The sequence below is a fragment of the Oncorhynchus masou genome, chromosome 13, assembly GCF_036934945.1.
Source record: "Oncorhynchus masou masou isolate Uvic2021 chromosome 13, UVic_Omas_1.1, whole genome shotgun sequence".
NCBI lineage: Eukaryota > Metazoa > Chordata > Actinopteri > Salmoniformes > Salmonidae > Oncorhynchus > Oncorhynchus masou.
The window spans coordinates 95,420,901-95,448,893 of record NC_088224.1 but is presented as its reverse complement, the minus strand read 5'-3'; positions in this window follow the sequence as shown (position 1 = coordinate 95,448,893).

Sequence of the window (27,993 nt, the reverse complement as noted above, 5' to 3'; positions counted from 1 at the left end):
GAGAGGGAGGGAGGGAGGGAGAGGAGGGAGAGGGAGAGGAGGGAGAGGAGGGAGAGGAGGGAGAGGGGGGAGAGGGGAGGGAGAGGAGGGAGATGGAGAGGAGGGAGAGGGAGGGAGAGGAGGGAGAGGGAGAGGAGGGGAGGGAGGAGGGAGAGGGAGAGGGAGAGGAGGGAGAGGGAGGGAGAGGGAGAGGAGGGAGAGGGAGAGGGAGGGAGAGGGAGGGAGAGGGAGAGGAGGGAGGGAGAGGGAGAGGGGGAGAGGAGGGAGAGGGAGAGGAGGGAGAGGGGGGAGAGGAGGGAGAGGAGGGAGAGGGAGAGGAGGGAGAGGAGGGAGAGGAGGGAGAGGGAGAGGAGGGAGAGGAGGGAGAGGGAGAGGAGGGAGAGGGAGAGACAGCGAGAGAGAGCGATAGACAGTCAGGGAGATGAATGGAGAATGGGAAGGTCAGAGCCAAGGGGGGGGGGGTGTACAGGGGCCGGCCCCAGACATTAGGGCCACTAGGGCATATCAACAGGCTCTAACACCCAGGGTTTTAAACGACAAAATTCTATGAGTTTCAAATTACCCTTTTTTTTAAGGAACTCAGTCGGGGTCTCAACTCATCCAGATAGCAGATGTTCTCCAAGAGCTGCAAAACCTGGACCCGTACAAATCAGCTGGGCTTGACAATCTGGACCCTCTATTTCTGAAACTATCCGCCGCCATTGTCGCAACCCCTGTTACCAGCCTGTTCAACCTCTCTCTCATATCGTCTGAGATCCCCAAGGATTGGAAAGCTGCCGCAGTCATCCCCCTCTTCAAAGGGGGAGACACCCTGGACCCAAACTGTTACAGACCTATATCCATCCTGCCCTGCCTATCTAAGGTCTTCGAAAGCCAAGTCAACAAACAGGTCACTGACCATCTCGAATCCCACCGTACCTTCTCCGCTGTGCAATCTGGTTTCCGAGCCGGTCACGGGTGCACCTCAGCCACACTCAAGGTACTAAACGATATCATAACCGCCATCGATAAAAGACAGTACTGTGCAGCCGTCTTCATCGACCTTGCCAAGGCTTTCGACTCTGTCAATCACCATATTCTTATCGGCAGACTCAGTAGCCTCGGTTTTTCGGATGACTGCCTTGCCTGGTTCACCAATTACTTTGCAGACAGAGTTCAGTGTGTCAAATCGGAGGGCATGCTGTCCGGTCCTCTGGCAGTCTCTATGGGGGTGCCACAGGGTTCAATTCTCGGGCCGACTCTTTTCTCTGTATATATCAATGATGTTGCTCTTGCTGCGGGCGATTCCCTGATCCACCTCTACGCAGACGACACCATTCTATATACTTCCGGCCCGTCCTTGGACACTGTGCTATCTAACCTTCAAACGAGCTAGTAAAACCAAATGCATGCTTTTCAACCGATCGTTGCCTACACCCGCATGCCCGACGAGCATCACCACCCTGGATGGTTCCGACCTTGAATATGTGGACACCTATAAGTACCTAGGTGTCTGGCTAGACTGTAAACTCTCCTTCCAGACTCATATCAAACATCTCCAATCGAAAATCAAATCAAGAGTCGGCTTTCTATTCCGCAACAAAGCCTCCTTCACTCACGCCGCCAAACTTACCCTAGTAAAACTGACTATCCTACCGATCCACGACTTCAGCGACGTCATCTACAAAATTGCCTCCAACACTCTACTCAGCAAACTGGATGCAGTTTATCACAGTGCCATCCGTTTTGTCACTAAAGCACCTTATACCACCCACCACTGCGACTTGTATGCTCCATATTCGTCGCCAGACCCACTGGCTCCAGGTCATCTACAAATCCATGCTAGGTAAAGCTCCGCCTTATCTCAGTTCACTGGTCACGATGGCAACACCCATCCGTAGCACGCGCTCCAGCAGGTGTATCTCACTGATCATCCCTAAAGCCAACACCTCATTTGGCCGCCTTTCGTTCCAGTACTCTGCTGCCTGTGACTGGAACGAATTGCAAAAATCCCTGAAGTTGGAGACTTTTATCTCCCTCACCAACTTCAAATATGTGCTATCTGAGCAGCTAACCGATCGCTGCAGCTGTACATAGTCTATTGGTAAATAGCCCACCCATTTTCACCTACCTCATCCCCACACTGTTTTTATTTATTTACTTTTCTGCTCTTTTGCACACCAGTATCTCTACCTGTACATGACCATCTGATCATTTATCACTCCAGTGCTAATCTGCAAAATTGTAATTATTCGCCTACCTCCTCATGCCTTTTGCACACAATGTATATAGACTCGCCTTTTTTGTACTGTGTTATTGACTTGTTAATTGTTTACTCCATGTGTAACTCTGTGTTGTCTGTTCACACTGCTAAGCTTTATCTTGGCCAGGTCGCAGTTGCAAATGAGAACTTGTTCTCAACTAGCCTACCTGGTTAAATAAAGGTGAAATAAATAAAATAAAAAATTACTGTCGAGAGTTAGAATACTAGAATACACAAGGTGACATTTTCAAAATGGGTTTGTGCATCAGCCATTTTTTTCTTATGTCAGCCAATCTGTGAATCCAGGAAGGTTCCAGGTATCAGCGACAGAAACAGTTTAGAGGCCCCTTACCGCTAGAGGGCCCCGAACTCAGTCGGGGTCTCAACTTACTGTCGAGAGTTATAATATTAGCTTTAAAACAAATCCCTCCTGGAGCGTGAGGTAGGCTAGTGATTAGAGCGTTGTGCCAGTAACTGAACAGTTGCTAGATCGAATCCCCGTGCTGACAAGGTGAAAATCTGTCGTTCTGCCCCTGAACAAGGCAGTTAATCCACTGTTCCTACGTCACTGTAAATAAGAATTTGTTCTTAACTGACGGAAATACATTTGTATAAATGTTTTTATAAAATTGCAAAAATCTTCTCTCTGCCCCATGGCAAATGTGTAGAATGACAGGAAATGACATAGCCGGCAGAAGACATCTAGTAAAGAGGCTCAAAGACTGACAGGAAATGACATAGCCGGCAGAAGACATCTAGTAAAGAGGCTCAAAGCGTTAAAGTCCGGATGTGGGGGAAGAAGGCAGGTGGGCCGAGAACGATGGTTTCCTACAAACAAGGACTACATGAATACATTTGATTTGATTTGATTAAACGGTTATTCAAAGTTTTTTTTAAAAATCTGTGCAAAATTTGTAAACAACAGCTGGTGCACGAAATCTAAGGAAGTCTCTAGATTTTGCTCGCCTGAAGTAGAGTATATTATGATCAATTCCAGGCCAAACTACTTCCCTAGAGAGTTCTCAGCTATACTTTTCTTTTATTTACCTCCACAAACAGATGCCAGCACTAAGACCGCACTCAGCCAGCTATATAAGGAAATAAGCAAACAGGAAACCACTCACCCAAAGGCGGCGCTCCTAGTGGCCGGAGACTTTAGTGGCCGGATACTCCCTCAAGTGGTGTGGGGGCTGTGTTTTGGCAAAGTGGGTGGGGTTATATCCTTCCTGTTTGGTCCTGTCCGGAGGTGACATCGGACGGGGCCACAGTGTCTCCTGACCCCTCCTGTCTCAGCCTCCAGTATTTATGCTGCAGTAGTTTATGTGTCGGGGGGCTGGGGTCAGTTTGTTATATCTGGAGTACATCTCCTGTCTTATCCGGTGTCCTGTGTGAATTTAAGTATGCTCTCTCTAATTCTCTCTTTCTTTCTCTCTCTCAGAGGACCTGAGCACTAGGACCATGCCTCAGGACTACCTGACATGATGACTCCTTGCTGTCCCCAGTCCACCTGGCCGTGCTGCTGCTCCAGTTTCAACTGTTCTGCCTGTGATTATTATTATTTGACCATGCTGGTCATTTATGAACATTTGAACATCTTGGCCATGTTCTGTTATAATCTCCACCCGGCACAGCCAGAAGAGGACTGGCCACCCCTCATAGCCTGGTTCCTCTCTAGGTTTCTTCCTAGGTTTTGGCCTTTCCAGGGAGTTTTTCCTAGCCACCGTGCTTCTACACCTGCATTGCTTGCTGTTTGGGGTTTTAGGCTGGGTTTCTGTACAGCACTTTGAGATATCAGTTGATGTAAGAAGGGCTTTATAAATACATTTGATTTGATTTGATTTAATGCAGGGAAACTTAAATCAGTTCTACCAAATCTCTATCAACATGTTAAATGTGCAACCAGAGGGAAAAAAATTCTAGATCACCTGTACTCCACACACAGAGACGCGTACAAAGCTCTCCCTCGCCCTCCATTTGGTAAATCCGACCACAACTCTATCCTCCTGATTACTTACAAGCACAAATTCAAGCAGGAAGCACCAGTGACTCGGTCCATAAAAAAGTGGTCAGGTGAAGCAGATGCTAAACTACAGGATTGTTTTGCTAGAACAGACTGGAACATGTTCAAGGATTCTTCCGATGGCATTGAGGAGTCCACCACATCAGTGGCTTTATCAATAAGTGCATCGATGACGTCGTTCCCCACAGTGACTGTACGTACATACCCCAACCAGAAACCATGGATTACAGGCAACATTCACACTGAGCTAAAGGGTAGAGCTGCCACTTTCAAGGTGCGAGACTCTAACCCGGAAGCTTACAAGAAATCCCGCTATGTCCTGCGACGAACCATCAAACAGGCAAAGTGTCAATATCGGGCTAAGATTGAATCACACAACACTGGCTCTGACGCTCGTCGGATGTGGCAGGGCTTGCAAACCATTACAGACTACAAAGGGAAGCACAGCCGCGAGCTGCCCAGTGACACGAGCCTATCAGATGAACTAAATCACTTCTATGCTCACTTCGAGGCAAGTAACACTGAGGCATGCATGACAGCATCAGCTGTTCCGGACGACTGTGTGATTACGCTCTCCTTAGCCGATGTGAGTAAGACCTTTAAACAGGTCAACATTCACAAGGCCGTGGGGCCAGACGGATTCCCAGGATGTGTTCGGGCATGTGCTGACCAACTGGCAGGTGTCTTCACTGACATTTTCAGCATGTCCCTGATTGAGTCTGTAATACCAACATGCTTCAAGCAGACCACCATAGTCCCTGTGCCCAAGAACACAAAGGCAACCTGCCTAAATGACTATAGACCGAAGCACTCACGACTGTCACCATGAAGTGCTTTGCAAGGCTGGTAATGGCTCACATCAGCACCATTATCCCAGAAACCCTAGACCCACTCCAATTTGCATACCGCCCAAACAGATCCACAGATGATCTGATGCAATCTCTATTGCACTCCACACTGCCCTTTCCTACCTGGACAAAAGGAACACTTATGTGAGAATGCTATTCATCGACTACAGCTCAGCGTTCAACACCATTGTGCCCACAGAGTTCATCACTAAACTTAGTAACCTGGGATTAAACACCTCCCTCTGCAACTGGATCCTGGACTTCCTGACAGGCCACCCCCAGGTGGTAAGGGTAGGTGGTAACACATCTGCCACGCTGATCCTCAACACTGGAGCTCCCCAGGGGTGCGTGTTCAGTCCTCTCCTGTACTCCCTGTTCACCCACGACTGCATGGCCCGGCACGACTCCAACACCATTAAATTTGCTGACGACACAACACAGACAACGATGAGACAGTCTTTAGGAAGGAGGTCAGAGAGGAGGAGGTCAGAGAGGAGGAGGTCAGAGACCTGGCCGGGTGGTGCCAGGACAACAACCTCTCCCTCAACGTAACCAAAACTAAGGAGATTATTGTGGACTACAGGAAAAGGAGCACTGAGCACATCCCCATTCTCATCGACGGGGCTGTAGTGGAGCAGGTCAACAACAAAGTACAACACATCAACAACAAAGTACAATGGTCCAAACACACCAAGACAGTCGTGAAGAGGGCACGACAAAGCCTATTCCCCCTTAGGAAAATAAAAAGATTTGGCATGTGTCCTGAGATCCTCAAAATGTTCTACAGCTGCAACATTGAGAGCATCCTGACCAGTTGCATCACTGCCTGATACGGCGACTGCTCGGCCTCCGACCGCGAGGCACTACAGACGGTAGTGTACGGCCCAGTACATCACTGAGCTGCCTGCCATCCAGGACCTCTACACCAGGCGGTGTCAGAGGAAGGCCCTGAAAATTGTCAAAGTCCCCAGCCACCCCAGTCATAGACTGTTCTCTCTACTACCGCATGGCAAGCGGTACCGGAGTGCCAAGTCTAGGACCAAAAGGCTTCTCAACAGCTCTTTTACGCTGCTGCTACTCTCTGTTTATCTTATATGCATAGTCACTAACTATACATTCATGTACATACTACCTTAATTGGGCCGACCAACCAGTGCTCCCACACATTGGCTAACCAGGCTATCTGCATTGTGTCCCACCCACCACCCACCAACCCCTCTTTTCGCTACTGCTGCTCTCTGTTCATCATATAGGCATAGTCACTTTAACTATACATTCATTTAACGATACCTACATGTACATACTACCTCAATCAGCCTGACTAACCAGTGTCTGTATATAGCCTCTCTACTGTATATAGCCTCTCTACTGTATATAGCCTCTCTACTGTATATAGCCTCTCTACTGTATATAGCCTCTCTACTGTATATAGCCTCTCTACTGTATATAGCCTCTCTACTGTATATAGTCTCTCTACTGTATATAACCTGTCTACTTTTATAGCCTCACTACTGTATATAAACTCTCTACTGTATATAAACTCTCTACTTTATATAGCCTCACTACTTTTATAGCCTCTCTACTGTATATAGCCTCTCTACTGTATATAGCCTCTCTACTGTATATAGCCTCTCTACTGTATGTAGCCTCTCTACTGTATATAGCCTCTCTGCTGTATATAACCTCTCTCCTGTATATAGCCTCTCTACTGTATATAACCTCTCTACTGTATATAGCCTCTCTACTGTATATAGTCTCTCTACTGTATATAACCTGTCTACTGTATATAGCCTCTCTACTGTATATAGCCTCTCTACTGTATATAAACTCTCTACTTTATATAGCCTCACTACTTTTATAGCCTCTCTACTGTATATAGCCTCTCTACTGTATATAGCCTCTCTACTGTATAGCCTCTCTACTGTATATAGCCTCACAGGTGTCTGTATATAGCCTATCTACTGTATATAGCCTCTCTACTGTATATAGCCTCTCTCCTGTATGTAGCCTCTCTACTGTATATAGCCTCTCTGCTGTATATAACCTCTCTCCTGTATATAGCCTCTCTACTGTATATAGCCTCTCTACTGTATATAGCCTCTCTGCTGTATATAACCTCTCTACTGTATGTAGCCTCTCTACTGTATATAGCCTCTCTACTGTATATAGCCTCTCCACTGTATATAGCCTCACAGGTGTCTGTATATAGCCTATCTACTGTATATAGCCTCTCTACTGTATATAGCCTCTCTACTGTATATAGCCTCTCTGCTGTATATAACCTCTCTACTGTATGTAACCTCTCTACTGTATATAGCCTGTCTACTTTTATAGCCTCACTACTGTATATAAACTCTCTACTGTATATAGCCTCACTACTTTTATAGCCTCTCTACTGTATATAGCCTCTCTACTAAATATAGCCTCTCTACTGTATATAGCCTCTCTACTGTATATAGCCTCTCTACTGTATATAGCCTCTCTGCTGTATATAACCTCTCTACTGTATGTAGCCTCTCTACTGTATATAGCCTCTCTACTGTATATAGCCTCACAGGTGTCTGTATATAGCCTCTCTACTGTATATAGCCTCACTACTTTTATAGCCTCTCTACTGTATATAGCCTCTCTACTGTATATAGCCTCTCTACTGTATATAGCCTCTCTGCTGTATATAACCTCTCTACTGTATGTAGCCTCTCTACTGTATATAGCCTCTCTACTGTATATAGCCTCACAGGTGTCTGTATATAGCCTCTCTACTGTATATAACCTCTCTACTGTATATAACCTCTCTACTGTATATAGCCTCACTACTTTTATAGCCTCTCTACTGTATATAGCCTCTCTACTGTATATAGCCTCACTACTTTTATAACCTCTCTACTGTATATAGCCTCTCTACTGTATATAGCCTCTCTACTGTATATAACCTCTCTACTGTATATAGCCTCTCTACTGAATATAGACTCTCTTCTGTATATAGCCTCTCTACTGTATATAGCCTCTCTACTGTATATAGCCTCTCTACTGTATATAACCTCACTACTTTTATAGCCTCTCTACTGTATATAGGCTCACAGGTGTCTGTATACAGCCTCTCTACTGTGTATACTAAAAGGTGTCTGTATAGAGCCTTGCTACTCTTATTTTAAAATGTCTTTTTACTGTTGTTTTATTTCTTTACTTACCAACACAACACACATACTTTTTTTCTTCTCCGCACTATTGGTTAGAGCCTGTAAGTAAACACAGGTAAGGTCTACCTGTTGTATTCGGCGCACGTGAAAAATAAACTTTGATTTGATTTGATTTGAGTGATGCCAAAAGCTCCATCCCACCTAAACAGGCTGAAATTAAAGACCTTAAAAAAACAGCCCTTACACAAAAGAAATCATAATTTCAGCCTCATAGTGTACATTCTTTTAAACAAAGAACAGGAAATCACATTTTTAACTGCACTGCCCCTTTAAAAAAAAAGGCTAGGGCCGGCTCTGTATGTGTGGGGTGTCTTCTCCACGTACAGAGTTCTGTGTAACTTTGGTTGCTGGTTACTTGGTAACTTTTCCCTAGGAAAGAAGAGGCGTGCCCTCATTCTGGAGCTGAAAATGCTTGTGAGAGAGAACAATAACTTTGGCCACGTGTGATGTCCCTCACCTCACTCTGTCTGACAGAGAGAATCACGGAACGTACATGTGACTCTGCAGAAAGACTGGCCGACTGACAGGCCGACTGACAGGCCGACTGACAGGACGAGGGCAGAAAGACTGGCCGACTGACAGGCCGAGGGCAGAAAGACTGGCCGACTGACAGGCCGACTGACAGGCCGAGGGCAGAAAGACTGGCCGACTGACAGGCCGACTGACAGGCCGAGGGCAGAAAGACTGGCCGACTGACAGGCCGAGGGCAGAAAGACTGGCCGACTGACAGGCCGACTGACAGGCCGACTGACAGGCCGAGGGCAGAAAGACTGGCCGACTGACAGGCCGACTGACAGGCCGACTGACAGGCCGAGGGCAGAAAGACTGGCCGACTGACTGGCCGACTGACAGGCCGACTGACAGGCCGACTGACAGGCCGAGGGCAGAAAGACTGGCCGACTGACAGGCCGACTGACAGGCCGACTGACAGGCCGAGGGCAGAAAGACTGGCCGACTGACTGGCCGACTGACAGGCCGACTGACAGGCCGACTGACAGGCCGAGGGCAGAAAGACTGGCCGACTGACAGGCCGAGGGCAGAAAGACTGGCCGACTGACAGGCCGACTGACAGGCTGACTGACAGGCCGAGGGCAGAAAGACTGGCCGACTGACAGGCCGACTGACAGGTCGAGGGCAGAAAGACTGGCCGACTGACAGGCCGACTGACAGGCCGAGGGCAGAAAGACTGGCTGACTGACAGGCCGAGGGCAGAAAGACTGGCCGACTGGCAGGCCGACTGACGGGCCGAGGGCAGAAAGACTGGCCGACTGACAGGCCGACTGACAGGTCGAGGGCAGAAAGACTGGCCGACTGACAGGCCGAGGGCAGAAAGACTGGCCGACTGACAGGCCGACTGACAGGCCGACTGACAGGCCGAGGGCAGAAAGACTGGCCGACTGACAGGCCGACTGACAGGCCGAGGGCAGAAAGACTGGCCGACTGACGGGCCGAGGGCAGAAAGACAGGCCGACTGACAGGCCGAGGGCAGAAAGACAGGCCGACTGACAGGCCGAGGGCAGAAAGACTGGCTGACTGACAGGCCGACTGACAGGCCGAGGGCAGAAAGACTGGCCACTGACAGGCCGACTGACAGGCCGAGGGCAGAAAGACTGGCCGACTGACAGGCCGAGGGCAGAAAGACAGGCCGACTGACGGGCCGAGGGCAGAAAGACTGGCCGACTGACAGGCCGACTGACAGGCCGAGGGCAGAAAGACTGGCCACTGACAGGCCGACTGACAGGCCGAGGGCAGAAAGACTGGCCACTGACAGGCCGACTGACAGGCCGAGGGCAGAAAGACAGGCCGACTGACGGGCCGAGGGCAGAAAAACGGGCCGACTGACAGGCCGAGGGCAGAAAGACTGGCCGACTGACGGGCCGAGGGCAGAAAGACTGGCCGACTGACGGGCCGAGGGCAGAAAGACTGGCCGACTGACAGGCCGACTGACAGGCCGAGGGCAGAAAGACAGGCCGACTGACGGGCCGAGGGCAGAAAGACGGGCCGACTGACAGGCCGAGGGCAGAAAGACTGGCCGACTGACAGGTTGACGTCGTAGTAACTAGCGAGAGAAAGAATGAAGACAAAATCATAAAACCACCCACAACCACTTTGACTTTGGGGTTCAGTCTCAACGGGAGTTATTGCGCTGAGTGAACGGTCGGGATTGATTAAGTCATCCAGGGGCGTTAATATCTGAAACTCAAATAGGATTTAAATAGGATTTAGTGGTTTAAAACCCTGGGTGTTTAGAGTCTGTTTTGTGTGAATGTTAAATAGATAACAGTATTTCTTTATGTTGAAAGCACTAAGCTTTATTACAGCGCTACTGAGGAATAAACTTAACAGCGCACAAGCACCTTCCGATGTACAGTGTGTGTGTGTGTGTGTGTGTGTGTGTGTGTGTGTGTGTGTGTGTGTGTGTGTGTGTGTGTGTGTGTGTGTGCACGTGTGTGTGAGTGTATGTGTGTGTGTGCGTGCGTGTGTGTGTGTGTGTGTGTGTGTGAGTGTGTGTGTATGTGTGTGTGTGTGCGTGCGTGCGAGCGTGCGCGTGTGCATGTGTGCGTATATGCGTGTGCGTGTGTGTGCGTTTTGTGTGTGTCTATGTGTGTGTGTTTGTGCCCATGTCTTGTCGGCCTGCTTGCTAATTCAGAATGCGATGCCTTGAAAATATCCTGTTGTGCATGAACGATCGCTGTAATTTGCTGTGTGTGCGTGTAGAGTGGCTATGGTCCACAGACAGATGCCTTGAAGATGTAAATCTTAACTGAGAAATTCCTCCTATAATTCAAACACTTTAGCCTCTTCATTTCTGCCTCCGTCTCCAATGGCACCCTATTCCCTTTATAGTGCACTACTTTTGATCAAAGTAGTGCACTATGAAGGGAATAAGGTGCCATTTGGGACACATGTTTGCACACATTGCTATACAGCATTGTGATATTAAATTAATCTGCAAATAATTGCATCATTCAAATGTATGTATGTACGCATGTATTACCTGCTGTTGGTGCTAGCCTGCTGTCTGTCAGGGTGAAGCTAGCTGTTGGTGCTAGCCTGCTGTCTGTCAGGGTGAAGCTAGCTGTTGGAGCTAGCCTGCTGTCTATAAGGGTGAAGCTAGCTGTTGGAGCTAGCCTGCTGTCTGTCAGGGGGAAGCTAGCTGTTGGAGCTAGCCTGCTGTCTGTCAGGGGGAAGCTAGCTGTTGGTGCTAGCCTGCTGTCTGTCAGGGTGAAGCTAGCTGTTGGTGCTAGCCTGCTGTCTGTCAGGGGGAAGCTAGCTGTTGGAGCTAGCCTGCTGTCTGTCAGGGGGAAGCTAGCTGTTGGTGCTAGCCTGCTGTCTGTCAGGGGGAAGCTAGCTGTTGGAGCTAGCCTGCTGTCTGTCAGGGTGAAGCCAGCTGTTGGAGCTAGCCTGCTGTCTGTCAGGGGGAAGCTAGCTGTTGGTGCTAGCCTGCTGTCTGTCAGGGGGAAGCTAGCTGTTGGTGCTAGCCAGCTGTCTGTCAGGGGGAAGCTAGCTGTTGGTGCTAGCCTGCTGTCTGTCAGGGTGAAGCTAGCTGTTGGTGCTAGCCAGCTGTCTGTCAGGGGGAAGCTAGCTGTTGGTGCTAGCCAGCTGTCTGTCAGGGGGAAGCTAGCTGTTGGAGCTAGCCTGCTGTCTATATGGGTGAAGCCAGCTGTTGGAGCTAGCCTGCTGTCTGTCAGGGGGAAGCTAGCTGTTGGTGCTAGCCAGCTGTCTGTCAGGGGGAAGCTAGCTGTTGGTGCTAGCCTGCTGTCTGTCAGGGGGAAGCTAGCTGTTGGTGCTAGCCTGCTGTCTGTCAGGGGGAAGCTAGCTGTTGGTGCTAGCCAGCTGTCTGTCAGGGAGAAGCTTTCTGTTGGTGCTAGCCTGCTGTCAGGTGGAATATGGCATTTACTTCATTCAAATGAGGCCATTAGGGATCTGTCAGGGTCTGTCCGTTCTGTACCCTGACATCCAATGTAACCGTTGTCTTGTTGAGCTGTTCACATTTCCTTTCAGAAGACTGACGACAGATCCAGAACTGGTATCTCATACTCATCTCACATGTATATACTGTACTCGATACCATCTACTGTATCTTGCCTATGCTGCTCTGTACCATCACTCATTCATATATCCTTATGTACATTTTCTTTATCCCCTTACACTGTGTATAAGACAGTAGTTTAGGAATTGTTAGTTAGATTACTTGTTGGTTATTACTGCATTGTCGGAACTAGAAGCACAAGCATTTCGCTACACTCGCATTAACATCTGCTAACCATGTGTATGTGACAAATAAAATTTGATTTGATTTGTTCAACCTCACTATAGACCACTACAACCTGCTCCGTTCAACCTCACTATAGACTACCACGACAACCTGCTCCGTTCAACCTCACTATAGACTACCACTACATCCTGCTCCATTCAACCTCACTATAGACTACCACTACAACCTGCTCCGTTCAACCTCACTATAGACTACCACTACAACCTGCTCCGTTCAACCTCACTATAGACTACCACTACATCCTGCTCCGTTCAACCTCACTATAGACTACCACTACAACCTGCTCCGTTCAACCTCACTATAGACCACTACAACTTGCTCCGTTCAACCTCACTATAGACTACCACTACAACCTGCTCCGTTCAACCTCACTATAGACTACCACTACAACCTGCTCCGTTCAACCTCACTATAGACTACCACTACAACCTGCTCCGTTCAACCTCACTATAGACCACTACATCCTGCTCCATTCAACCTCACTATAGACTACCACTACAACCTGCTCCGTTCAACCTCACTATAGACTACCACTACAACCTGCTCCGTTCAACCTCACTATAGACTACCACTACATCCTGCTCCGTTCAACCTCACTATAGACTACCACTACAACCTGCTCCGTTCAACCTCACTATAGACTACCACTACAACCTGCTCCGTTCAACCTCACTATAGACTACCACTACATCCTGCTCCGTTCAACCTCACTATAGACTACCACTACAACCTGCTCCGTTCAACCTCACTATAGACTACCACTACAACCTGCTCCGTTCAACCTCACTATAGACTACCACTACAACCTGCTCCGTTCAACCTCACTATAGACTACCACTACAACCTGCTCTGTTCAAAGGGCAGACATATGGTATGGTCTGTGACTGATGAAAACATATACGTGTCGTTTTGTTATGGCGTTTGAGCAGGGGAATGTGTATTGGATCTCTCCACGTACAGGCACAGCATCGGCACAATATCAATCTATTATTACTGAGAACAAACTGATCAAATTAAATGGTCATGTATAAATGCTTTGCGACCATTCAAAAGGAAAGTTAATTATTTCCATTTTGAAATATATCAGATTTCAGGGAACATCATCCAATGTCCACAACACCTCCACCTGTTCTCCCCCTACACTGATCCAGTTAACCTGTTCTCCCCCCTACACTGATCCAGGGTACCTGTTCTCCCCCCTACACTGATCCAGGGTACCTGTTCTCCCCCCTACACTGATCCAAGGTACCTGTTCTCCCCCCTACACTGATCCAGGGTACCTGTTCTCCCCCTACACTGATCCAATGTACCTGTTCTCCCCCCTACACTGATCCAGTTAACCTGTTCTCCCCCTACACTGATCCAGGGTACCTGTTCTCCCCCTACACTGATCCAAGGTACCTGTTCTCCCCCCTACACTGATCCAGGGTACCTGTTCTCCCCCCTACACTGATCCAGTTAACCTGTTCTCCCCCTACACTGATCCAGGGTACCTGTTCTCCCCCCTACACTGATCCAATGTACCTGTTCTCCCCCTACACTGATCCAGTTAACCTGTTCTCCCCCTACACTGATCCAGTTAACCTGTTCTCCCCCCTACACTGATCCAGGGTACCTGTTCTCCCCCCTACACTGATCCAATGTACCTGTTCTCCCCCCTACACTGATCCAGTTAACCTGTTCTCCCCCCTACACTGATCCAGGGTACCTGTTCTCCCCCCTACACTGATCCAATGTACCTGTTCTCCCCCCTACACTGATCCAGGGTACCTGTTCTCCCCCCTACACTGATCCAAGGTACCTGTTCTCCCCCCTACACTGATCCAGGGTACCTGTTCTCCCCCCTACACTGATCCAACGTACCTGTTCTCCCCCTACACTGATCCAGGATACCTGTTCTCCCCCCTACACTGATCCAAGGTACCTGTTCTCCCCCCTACACTGATCCAGGATACCTGTTCTCCCCCCTACACTGATCCAAGGTACCTGTTCTCCCCCTACACTGATCCAATGTACCTGTTCTCCCCCTACACTGATCCAGGGTACCTGTTCTCCCCTACACTGATCCAGGATACCTGTTCTCCCCCTACACTGATCCAAGGTACCTGTTCTCCCCCTACACTGATCCAGGATACCTGTTCTCCCCCTACACTGATCCAACGTACCTGTTCTCCCCTACACTGATCCAGGATACCTGTTCTCCCCCCTACACTGATCCAATGTACCTGTTCTCCCCCCTACACTGATCCAGGGTACCTGTTCTCCCCCTACACTGATCCAGTTAACCTGTTCTCCCCCCTACACTGATCCAAGGTACCTGTTCTCCCCCCTACACTGATCCAGGGTACCTGTTCTCCCCCCTACACTGATCCAATGTACCTGTTCTCCCCCCTACACTGATCCAAGGTCTAGCTGGCTGACTTACCTGCCCTGCAGATACCAGCAGATGCTCCAACTGACTGTGTTGCTAGCAATAATAAATTATCCTGAGGATGGAGACAGCTGAGCCTGGAAGACAGAAGAGTGTGTGTGTGTGTGTGCGTGTGTGTGTGAGTGTGTGTGCGTGTGCGTGTGTGTGTGTGTGCGTGTGTGTGCGTGTGCGTGCGTGCGTGTGTGTGTGTGCGCGTGCGTGTGCGTGTGCGCGTGCGTGTGTGTGTGTGTGTGCGTGTGTGTGTGCATGCAGACAGAACAGAACAGAAGACAGAGCGGTCGTTCAGGGAGTATTACTGTTCGTCTCACTGCTAGGATGTACACAGTGTACGTATTGGGGCACCATCAGTCTCAAGGTTAAAGGCTCCAGCTTGGACTTTAAAGCTAGAATCCTGAGATGCATCATCCATTTTTGAACGGAAAAATTAATGATATATAGCCTATATATAGCCTACCCATTGGTTTGTAAAGAACGTAACTCCACCTACACAATCAGAAACCAAAATATAAACTTGTTTAAATCCAATGTTTTTAAACAAATGAAATGTTAACCAACACTTATATAGCCTCAAAACATTGTTTAAACTATAAATGTTGGTATCAAGGATGGTCAGTCCTTCCATCTATAGCCCTGTCTATGATTTTGAGAGTGGTTACATTTCTCCAGCCCCCCCCTCAGCTGTTTACCAACACAGGGGTGGAGACAACATTTTGTTATTGTTTCAATTGAAGACTCTAACTTTAATCAATGATTTTACTGTTAGTTGTTTGTTTTATTGTATTTTATGTCATTTTACATCTCTTTTCATGGCTTTCAGTTTTTGTTGTTGTTGTGTGTTTAAAAAAAAATCTCCCGTAAAGAATGTTGGGATTTTAAATGCACTTCAGGCCTAAATTAAAGAATGTTGGGATTTTAAATGCACTTCAGGCCTAAATGAAGTTTGCTTTTTTGATTTGATATGAAGCCGTAAAACTTAGTGAGGCTTGAGGTTTAGGATGAGGATGTCCTAAAATGTACACCGTATTAATACTAACTGACCTTGGTGTTATCTCTGTGACCTCATGCATGATTGATAAATAAATATGAAACTCAAACCGTCTTCAGTGGATGAGCGATCGAATCTAATTAGGGGAGAGTTTTTTTTCTTTCTCACTCTGGCTCTCTCCTTCTCTCTCTGTCTCTGTCTCTCTCTCTCTCTCTCTCTCTGTCTCTCTCTCTCTCTCTCTCTCTGGCTCTCTCCTTCTCTCTCTGTCTCTGTCTCTCTCTCTCTCTCTCTCTCTGGCTCTCTCTCCTTCTCTCTCTCTCTGTCTCTGTCTCTCTCTCTGGCTCTCTCCTTCTCTCTCTGTCTCTATCTCTCTCTCTCTGTCTCTCTCTCTCTCCTTCTTTCTCTCTCTCTCTCTGGCTCTCTCTCCTTCTCTCTCTCTCTGTCTCTGTCTCTCTCTCTCCTTCTTTCTCTCTCTCTGTCTCTGTCTCTCTCTCTCTGTCTCTCTCCCTCTCTCACGTACTGATGAAGCTGAGGGCTCGGGATGGATGGATGAGGGGGTGCTGTGGCTTAGCTGTGGGCATCCTATTGTTAATGGACACTGGTCAAAAGCACTGCACTAAATAGGCAGTAGGGTGTGATTATATCTATGTGTCTATATAGAGAGAGTATTCAGAACCCTTGACTTTTTCCACTTATTCTAAAATGGATTTAAAAAGAATAATAACCTTCATCAATCCACACACACTATTCCATAATGACTAGGAGGCAAAAAACAGGTTTTTATAAACTTTTGCAAATGTATAAAAATAAATAAGTATTCAGACACTTTATTCACTTTATACCATAGTACCCTCCAAGCCCAAAAGGGTTGTCAGCACCCTCCTGTTCACCTGTTCACCGGACGTGCTACCTGTCCCAGACCTGCTACCTGTCCCAGACCTGCTACCTGTCCCAGACCTGCTACCCGTTCATCGGACGTGCTACCTGTCCCAGACCTGCTACCTGTCCCAGACCTGCTACCTGTCCCAGACCTGCTACCTGTCCCAGACCTACTACCTGTTCACCGGACGTGCTACCTGTCCCAGACCTGCTACCTGTCCCAGACCTGCTACCCGTCCCAGACCTGCTACCTGTCCCAGACCTGCTACCCGTCCCAGACCTGCTACCTGTCCCAGACCTGCTACCTGTCCCAGACCTGCTACCCGTTCATCGGACGTGCTACCTGTCCCAGACCTGCTACCTGTTCACCGGACGTGCTACCTGTCCCAGACCTGCTACCTGTCCCAGACCTGCTACCTGTTCACCGGACGTGCTACCTGTCCCAGACCTGCTACCTGTTCACCGGACGTGCTACCTGTCCCAGACCTGCTACCTGTCCCAGACCTTCTACCTGTCCCAGACCTGCTACCTGTCCCAGACCTGTTACCTGCTACCTGTCCCAGACCTGCTATCTGCTACCTGTTCCAGACCTGCTACCTGTGCCAGATCTGCTACTTGCTACCTGTCCCAGACCTGCTACCTGTCCCAGACCTGCTACCTGCTACCTGTCCCAGACCTGCTACCTGCTACCTGTTCCAGACCTTCTACCTGTGCCAGATCTGCTACTTGCTACCTGTCCCAGACCTGGTACCTGTCCCAGACCTGCTACCTGCTACCTGTCCCAGACCTGCTACCGGTCCCAGACCTGCTACCTGTTCACCGGACGTGCTACCTGTCCTAGACCTGGTACCTGTCCCAGACCTGCTACCTGCTACCTGTTCCAGACCTGCTACCTGTCCCAGACCTGCTACCTGTTCACCGGACGTGCTACCTGTCCCAGACCTGCTGTTTTCAACTCTAGAGACGGCAGGAGCGGTAGAGATGCTCTCAATGATCGGCTATGGAACCCTGACCTGTTCACTGGACGTGCTACCTGTCCCAGGCCTGCTGTTTTCAACTCTCTAGAGACAGTAGGAGTGGTAGAGATACTCTCAATGATCGGCTATGAAAAGCCAACTGACATTTACTCCTGAGGTGCTGACTTGCTGCACCCTCGACAACCACTGTGATTATTATTATTTGACCATGCTGGTCATTTATGAACATTTGAACATCGTGGCCATGTTCTGTTATACTCTCCACCCGGCACAGCCAGAAGAGGACTGGCCACCCCTCATAGCCTGGTTCCTCTCTAGGTTTCTTCCTAGGTTTTGGCCTTTCTAGGGAGTTTTTCCTAGCCACCGTGGATCTACATCTGCATTGCTTGCTGTTTGGGGTTTTAGGCTGGGTTTCTGTACAGCACTTTGAGATATCAGCTGATGTATGAAGGGCTATATACATTTGATTTGATTTGATCTGTACTCGCTGTTCCCCCGATAGACCAATCACACCTCCAACTCAACAGTAGAGGCTTGATTACCAACAACGACGAGACATTCTACAGAGAGGAGGTGAGGGTTTCTCTGAGTGTCTTCAATCTCAGGAGGCTGAAGGAATTTGGCCTAAAACCTAAAATCCTCACAAACTTTTACATTATGCACAATCGAGAGCATCCTGCTGGGCTGTATCACCGCCTGGTACGGCAACTGCTCCGCCCTCAACCGTAAGGCTCTCCAGAGGGTAGTGAGGTCTGCACAACGCATCACCGGGTGCAAACTACCTGCCCTCCAGGACACCTACACCACCCGATGTCACAGGAAGGCCAAAAAGATCATCAAGGACAACAACCACCCGAGCTACTGCCTGTTCACCCCGCTTCCATCCAGAAGGCGAGGTCAGTACAGGCGCATCAAAGCAGGGACCGAGAGACTGAAAAACAGCTTCTATCTCACGGCTATTAGACTGTTAAACAGCCATCACTAGCACAGAGAGAGTGTTGCCGACAGACAGACTTGAAATCATTGGTCACTTTAATAATGTATTTTTAATTATGTTTACATATCTTGCGTTACTCATGTCATATGTAATCCCCAAAAAGTGTTTTAGTTCATTAAAATAACATCAAATTGTTGTAAATTAATTTTGTAGTTTGGGGTCACTTAGAAACATTTTTTTAGTTCATTAAAATAACATCAAATTGTTGTAAATAAATTTTGTAGCTGGAACGGGAGATGTTTTAAATGGAATATCTACATAGGCAACAATCACTGCTGTGTTCCAATGGCACGTTGTGTTAGTTAATCCAAGTTCATCATTTTAAAAGGCTAACTAATCATTAGAAAACCATTTTGCAATTATATTAGCACAGCGAAAAACTGTTCGGATTAAAGAAGCAATAAAACTGTCCTTCTTTAGACTAGTTGAGTATCTGGAGCATCAGCATTTGTGGGTTCGATTACAGGTTCTAAATGGCCAGAAACAAAGAACTTTCTTCTGAAACTTGTCAGTCTATTCTTGTTCTGAGAAATGAAGGCTATTCCATGCGAGAAATTGCCAAGAAACTGAAGATCTCGTGCAACACTGTGTACTACTCCCTTCACAGAACAGTGCAAACTGGCTCTAACCAGAATAGCGTGCACTCCACACTGCCCTTTCCCACCTGGACAAAAGGAACACCTACTTGAGAATGCTGTTCATTGACTACAGCTCAGCGTTCAACACCATAGTATCCTCAAAGCTCATCACTAAGCTAAGGATCCTAGGACTTAAACACCTCCCTCTGCAACTGGATCCTGGACTTCCTGACAGGCCGCCCCCAGGTGGTGAGGGTAGGTAGCAACACATCCACCACGCTGATCCTCAACACTGGAGCTCCACAGGGGTGCGTGCTCAGTCCCCTCCTGTACTCCCTGTTCACCCACGACTGCATGGCCAGACAAGACTCCAACACCTTCATTAAGTTTGCAGACGAAAAAACGGACCTGAACGACGAGACAGCCTATAGGGAGGAGTTCAGAGACCTGGCCAGGTGGGGCCAGAATAACAACCTCTCCCTCAACTTAATCAAGACAAAAGAGATGATTTTGGACTACAGGAAAATGAGGACCAAGCACGCCCCCATTCTCATTGACGGGGCTGTAGCGGAGCAATTTGAGAGCTATAAGTTCCTTGGTGTCCACATCACCAACAAACTAGAATGGTCCAAACACACCAAGACAGTTGTGAAGAGGGCACGACAAAGCCTATTCCCCCTCAGGAAACGAAAAAAAGATTTGGCATGGGTCCTGAGATCCTCAAAAGGTTCTACAGGTGAAACATCAAGAGCATCCTGACCGGTTGCATCACTGCTTGGTACGGCAATCGCTCGAACTCCGACCGCAAGACACTACAGAGGGTAGAGTGTACGGCCCAGTACATCACTGGGGCCAAGCTTCCTGCCATCCAGGACCTCTACACCAGGCGGTGTCAGAGGAAGGCCCTAGAAATTGTCAAAGACCCCAGCCACCCCAGTCATACACTGTTCTCTCTACTACCGCATGGCAAGTGGTACCGGAGTGCCAAGTCTAGGACAAAAAGGCTTCTCAACAGTTTTTATCACAAGCCATAAGACTCCTGAACAGGTAATCAAATGGTTACCCGGACTATTTGCATTGTGTTCCCCTCCAATCCCCTCTTTTACACTGCTGCTACTCTCTGTTAATATTATATGTATAGTCACGTTAACTATACATTCATGTACGTACTACCTCAATTGGGCCTCAAGTGTCCCACCCACCACCCGCCAACCCCTCTTTTCGCTACTGCTACTCTCTGTTCATCATATAGGCATAGTCACTTGAACCATATCTACATGTACATACTACCTCAATCAGTCTGACTAACCGGTGTCTGTATGTAGCCTCGCTACTGTATATAGCCTCTCTAGTGTATATAACCTCTCTACTGTATATAGCCTCGCTACTGTATATAGCCTCTCTAGTGTATATAACCTCTCTACTGTATATAGCCTCGCTACTGTATATAGCCTCTCTAGTGTATATAACCTCTCTACTGTATATAGCCTCTCTACTGTATATAGCCTCACTACTTTTATAGCCTCTCTACTGTATATAGACTCTCTACTGTATATAGACTCTCTACTGTACATAGCCTCTCTACTATTATAGACTCTCTACTGTATATAGCCTCTCTACTGTATATAGCTTCTCTACTGTATATAACCTCACTACTGTATATAACCTCTCTACTGTATATAGCCTCTCTACTGTATATAGCCTCTCTACTATTATAGCCTCTCTACTGTATATAGCCTCTCTACTGTATATAGCCTCTCTACTGTATATAGCCTCTCTACTGTATATAGCCTCTCTACTATTATAGACTCTCTACTGTATATAGCCTCTCTACTATTATAGCCTCTCTACTGTATGTAGCCTCTCTACTGTATATAGCCTCTCTACTGTATATAGCCTCTCTACTGTATATAGCCTCTCTACTGTATATAGCCTCTCTACTGTATATAGCCTCTCTACTATTATAGCCTCTCTACTATTATAGCCTCTCTACTGTATATAGCCTCTCTACTGTATATAGCCTCTCTACTGTATATAGCCTCTCTACTGTATATAGCCTCTCTACTATTATAGACTCTCTACTGTATATAGCCTCTCTACTATTATAGCCTCTCTACTGTATGTAGCCTCTCTACTGTATATAGCCTCTCTACTGTATATAGCCTCTCTACTGTATGTAGCCTCTCTACTATTATAGACTCTCTACTGTATATAACCTCTCTATTATTATAGCCTCTCTACTGTATGTAGCCTCTCTACTGTACATAGCCTCTCTACTATTATAGCCTTTCTACTGTATATAGCCTCACTACTGTATATAACCTCTCTACTGTAAACAGCCTCTACTATATATAACCTCTCTACTGTATATAACCTCTCTACTGTACATAACCTCTCTACTGTATACAGCCTCTACCGCATATAACCTCTCTACTGTATATAACCTCTCTACTGTATATAACCTCTCTACTGTATATAACATCTCTACTCTATACAACCTCTCTACTGTATACAGCCTCTCTACTGTATATAACCTCTCTACTGTATATAACCTCTCTAATGTATATAGCCTCTCTACTGTACATAACCTCTCTACTGTATATAACCTATCTACTGTATATAGCCTCTCTACTGTATATAACCTCTCTACTGTATATAACCTCTCTACTGTATATAGCCTCTCTACTGTATATAACCTCTCTACTGTATATAACCTCTCTACTGTATATAGCCTCTCTACTGTACATAACCTCTCTACTGTATATAACCTATCTACTGTATATAGCTTTTCTACTGTACATAGACTCTCTACTGTATATAGTATCTCTACTGTATATAAACTCTCTACTTTATATAACCTCTCTACTATTATAGCCGCTCTACTGTATATACCCTCTACTGTATATAACCACTCTACTGTATATAACCTCTCTACTGTATATAGACTCTCTACAATATATAACCTCTCTACTATTATAGCCGTTCTACTGTATATAACCTCTCTACTGTATATAGCCTCTCTACTGTATATAGTCTCTCTACTGTATATAACCTCTCTACTATTATAGCCGCTCTACTGTATATAACCTCTACTGTATATAACCACTCTACTGTATATAACCTCTCTACTGTATATAGACTCTCTACTGTATATAACCTCTCTACTATTATAGCCGTTCTACTGTATACAGCCTCTCTACTGTATATAGACTCTACTGTATATAACCTCTCTACTGTATATAGCCTCTCTACTGTATATAAACTTTCCACTGTATATAACCTCTCCACTGTATATAACCTCTCTACTGTATATAACCTCTACTGTATATAACCACTCTACTGTATATAACCTCTCTACTGTATATAGACTCTCTACTGTATATAACCTCTCTACTGTTATAGCCGTTCTACTGTATATAACCTCTCTACTGTATATAGCCTCTCTACTTTATATAGTCTCTCTACTGTATATAACCTCTCTACTATTATAGCCGCTCTACTGTATATAGCCTCTCTACTGTATATAACCTCTCTACTGTATATAACCTCTCTACTATTATAGCCGCTCTACTGTATATAACCTCTACTGTATGTAACCTCTCTAATGTATATAACCTCTCTACTGTATATAGTCTCTCTACTGTATATAAACTCTACACTGTATATAATCTCTCCACTGTATATAACCTCTCTACTGTATATAACCTCTCTACTGTATATAGCCTCTCTACTGTATATAACCTCTCCACTGTATATAAACTTTCTACTGTATATAACCTCTCTACTGTCCACAGCCTCTACAGTATATAGCCTCTCTACTGTATATAACCTCTCTACTGTATATAACCTCTCCACTGTATACAACCTCTCTACTGTATATAGCCTCTCTACTGTATATAAACTCTCCACTGTATATAACCTCTCCACTGTATATAACCTCTCTACTGTATATAACCACTCTACCGTATATAACCTCTCTACTGTATACAGCCTCTACTATATATAACCTCTCTACTGTTTATAACCTCTCCACTGTATATAACCTTTCTACTGTATATAACCTCTCTACTGTACACAGCCTCTACAGTATATAGCCTCTCCACTGTATATAACCTCTATACTGTATATAAACTCTCCACTGTATATAACCTCTCTACTGTATATAGCCTCTCTACTGTATATAAACTCTCCACTGTATATAACCTCTCGACTGTATACAGCCTCTACTATATATAACCTCTCTACTGTATATAACCTCTCTACTGTATATAACCTCTCTACTGTACATAACCTCTCTACTGTTTACAGCCTCTACCACATATAACCTCTCTACTGTATATAACCTCTCTACTGTATATAACCTCTCTACTGTATAAAACCTCTCTACTCTATACAACCTCTCTACTGTATACAGCCTCTCTACTGTATATAACCTCTCTACTGTATATAAACTCTCTACTGTATATAGCCTCTCGACTGTACATAACCTCTCTACTGTATGTAGCCTCTCTACTGTATATAGACTCTCTACTGTATATAACCTCTCTACTGTATATAACCTCTCTACTGTATATAACCTCTCTACTGTATATAACCTCTCTACTCTATACAACCTCTCTACTGTATACAGCCTCTCTACTGTATATAGCCTCTCTACTGTATATAAACTCTACACTGTATATAACCTCTCCACTGTATATAACCTCTCTACTGTATATAGCCTCTCTACTGTATATAACCTCTCCACTGTATATAACCTTTCTACTGTATATAACCTCTCTACTGTACACAGCCTCTACAGTATATAGCCTCTCTACTGTACAGTGCCTTGCGAAAGTATTCGGCCCCCTTAAACTTTGCGAACTTTTGCCACATTTCAGGCTTCAAACATAAAGATATAAAACTGTATTTTTTGTGAAGAATCAACAACAAGTGGGACACAATCATGAAGTGGAACGACATTTATTGGATATTTCAAACTTTTTTAACAAATCAAAAACTGAAAAATTGAGCTTGCAAAATTATTCAGCCCCCTTGAGTTAATACTTTGTAGCGCCACCTTTTGCTGTGATTACAGCTGTAAGTTGCTTGGGGTATGTCTCTATCAGTTTTGCACATCGAGAGACTGACATTTTTTCCCATTCTTCCTTGCAAAACAGCTCGAGCTCAGTAAGGTTGGATGGAGAGCATTTGTGAACAGCAGTTTTCAGTTCTTTCCACAGATTCTCGATTGGATTCAGGTCTGGACTTTGACTTGGCCATTCTAACACCTGGATATGTTTATTTTTGAACCATTCCATTGTAGATTTTGCTTTATGTTTTGGATCATTGTCTTGTTGGAAGACAAATCTCCGTCCCAGTCTCAGGTCTTTTGCAGACTCCATCAGGTTTTCTTCCAGAATGGTCCTGTATTTGGCTCCATCCATCTTCCCATCAATTTTAACCATCTTCCCTGTCCCTGCTGAAGAAAAGCAGGCCCAAACCATGATGCTGCCACCACCATGTTTGACAGTGGGTATGGTGGGTTCAGAGTGATGAGCTGTGTTGCTTTTACGCCAAACATAACGTTTTGCATTGTTGCCAAAAAGTTCAATTTTGGTTTCATCTGACCAGAGCACCTTCTTCCACATGTTTGGTGTGTCTCCCAGGTGGCTTGTGGCAAACTTTAAACGACACTTTTTATGGATATCTTTAAGAAATGGCTTTCTTCTTGCCACTCTTCCATAAAGGCCGGATTTTTGCAATATACGACTGATTGTTGTCCTATGGACAGAGTCTCCCACCTCAGCTGTAGATCTCTGCAGTTCATCCAGAGTGATCATGGGCCTCTTGGCTGCATCTCTGATCAGTCTTCTCCTTGTATGAGCTGAAAGTTTAGAGGGACGGCCAGGTCTTGGTAGATTTGCAGTGGTCTGATACCCCTTCCATTTCAATATTATCGCTTGCACAGTGCTCCTTGGGATGTTTAAAGCTTGGGAAATCTTTTTGTATCCAAATCCGGCTTTTAACTTCTTCAGAACAGTATCTCGGACCTGCCTGGTGTGTTCCTTGTTCTTCATGATGCTCTCTGCGCTTTTAACGGACCTCTGAGACTATCACAGTGCAGGTGCATTTATACAGAGACTTGATTACACACAGGTGGATTGTATTTATCATCATTAGTCATTTATGTCAACATTGGATCATTCAGAGATCCTCACTGAACTTCTGGAGAGAGTTTGCTGCACTGAAAGTAAAGGGGCTGAATAATTTGCACGCCCAATTTTTCAGTTTTTGATTTGTTAAAAAAGTTTGAAATATCCAATAAATGTTGTTCCACTTCATGATTGTGTCCCACTTGTTGTTGATTCTTCACAAAAAAATACAGTTTTATATTTTATGTTTGAAGCCTGAAATGTGGCAAAAGGTCGCAAAGTTCAAGGGGGCCGAATACTTTCGCAAGGCACTGTATATAGCCTCTCTACTGTATATAACCTCTCTACTGTATATAACCTCTCTACTGTATATAACCTCTCCACTGCATCTAACCTCTCAACTGTATATAACCTCTCTACTGTATATAACCTCTCTACTGTATATAACCTCTCTACTGTATACAACCTCTATGCTGTATATAACCTCTCTACTGTATATAACCTCTACTCTATACAGCCTCTCTACTGTATATAAACTCTCCACTGTATATAACCTCTCTACTGTATATAACCTCTATACTGTATACAGCCTCTACTGTATATAACCTCTCTACTGTATATAACCTCTCTACTGTATATGACCTCTCTACTGTATACAGCCTCTACTGTATATTACCTCTCTATTGTATATAACCGCTCTACTGTAAATAACCACTCTACTGTATATAACCTCTCTACAGTATATAACCTCTCTACTGTATATAACCTCTCTACTGTATACAGCCTCTACTGTATATAACCTCTCTACTGTATATAACCTCTCTACTGTATATAACCTCTCTACTGTATACAACCTCTCTACTGTATGCAGCCTCTCTACTGTATATAGCCTCTCTACTGTATATAGCCTCTCTACTGTATACAACCTCTCTACTGTATACAGCCTCTCTACTGTATGTAGCCTCTCTACTGTATACACCCTCTCAACTGTATATAACCTCTCTACTGTATACAACCTCTATGCTGTATGCAGCCTCTCTACTGTATATAGCATCTCTACTGTATATAACCTCTCTACTGTATATAACCTCTCTACTGTATATAACCTCTACTGTATACAGCCTCTCTACTGTATATAACCTCTCCACTGTATATAACCTCTCTACTGTATATAACCTCTCTACTGTATACAGCCTCTACTGTATGTAACCTATCTACTGTATATAACCTCTCTGTTGTATATAACCTCTCTACTGTATATAACCTCTCTACTGTATATAACCTCTCTACTGTATATAGCCTCTACTGTATATAACCTATCTACTGTATATAACCTCTCTGTTGTATATAACCTATCTACTGTATATAACCTGTCTACTGTATATATCCTCTCTACTGTATATAACCTCTCTACTGTATATAACTTATCTACTGTATATAGCCTCTCTACTGTATATAGCCTCTCTACTGTATATAACCTCTCTACTGTATACAACCTCTCTACTGTATATAGCCTCTCTACTGTATGTAGCCTCTCTACTGTATACACCCTCTCAACTGTATATAACCTCTCTACTGTATACAACCTCTATGCTGTATGCAGCCTCTCTACTGTATATAACCTCTCTACTATATATAGCCTCTCTACTGTATATAGCCTCTCTACTGTATATAGCCTCTCTACTGTATATAGCCTCACTACTGTATATAGCCTCTCTACTGTATATAACCTCTACTGTATATAGCCTCACTACTGTATATAACCTCTCTACTGTATATAACCTCTATTGTATATAACCTCTCTACTGTATATAACCTCTCTACTGTATATAGCCTCTCTGCTGTATATAACCTCTCTACTGTATATAACCTCTCTATTGTATATAGCCTCTCTACTGTATATAGCCTCTCTACTGTATATAACCTCTCTACTGTATATATCCTCTCTACTGTATATAACCTCTCTACTGTATATAACCTCTACTGTATATAACCTCTCTACTGTATACAACCTCTCTACTGTATATAACCTCTCTACTTTATATAACCTCTCTACTATATGTAACCTCTCTACTGTATATAGCCTCTACTGTATATAGCCTCTACTTTATATAGCCTCACTACTGTATACAGCCTCTACTGTTATTTTTCACTGTATTTTGACTGTTGTTTTTATTTCTTTAGTTAGCTATTGTTCACCTAAATTTACTTAAAAATTACACTGTTGGTTAGGGACCTGTAACATTTCACTGTAAGGTCTTCATTTGTTGTATTCAGCGCACGTGACAAATAAACTTTGATTTGACCAATAATGAGTTCTATCAATAATGAGTTCTATCAATAATTAGTTCTATCAATAAAGAGTTCTATCAATAATGAGTTCTATCAATAATGAGTTCTATCAATAATGAGTTCTATCAGTA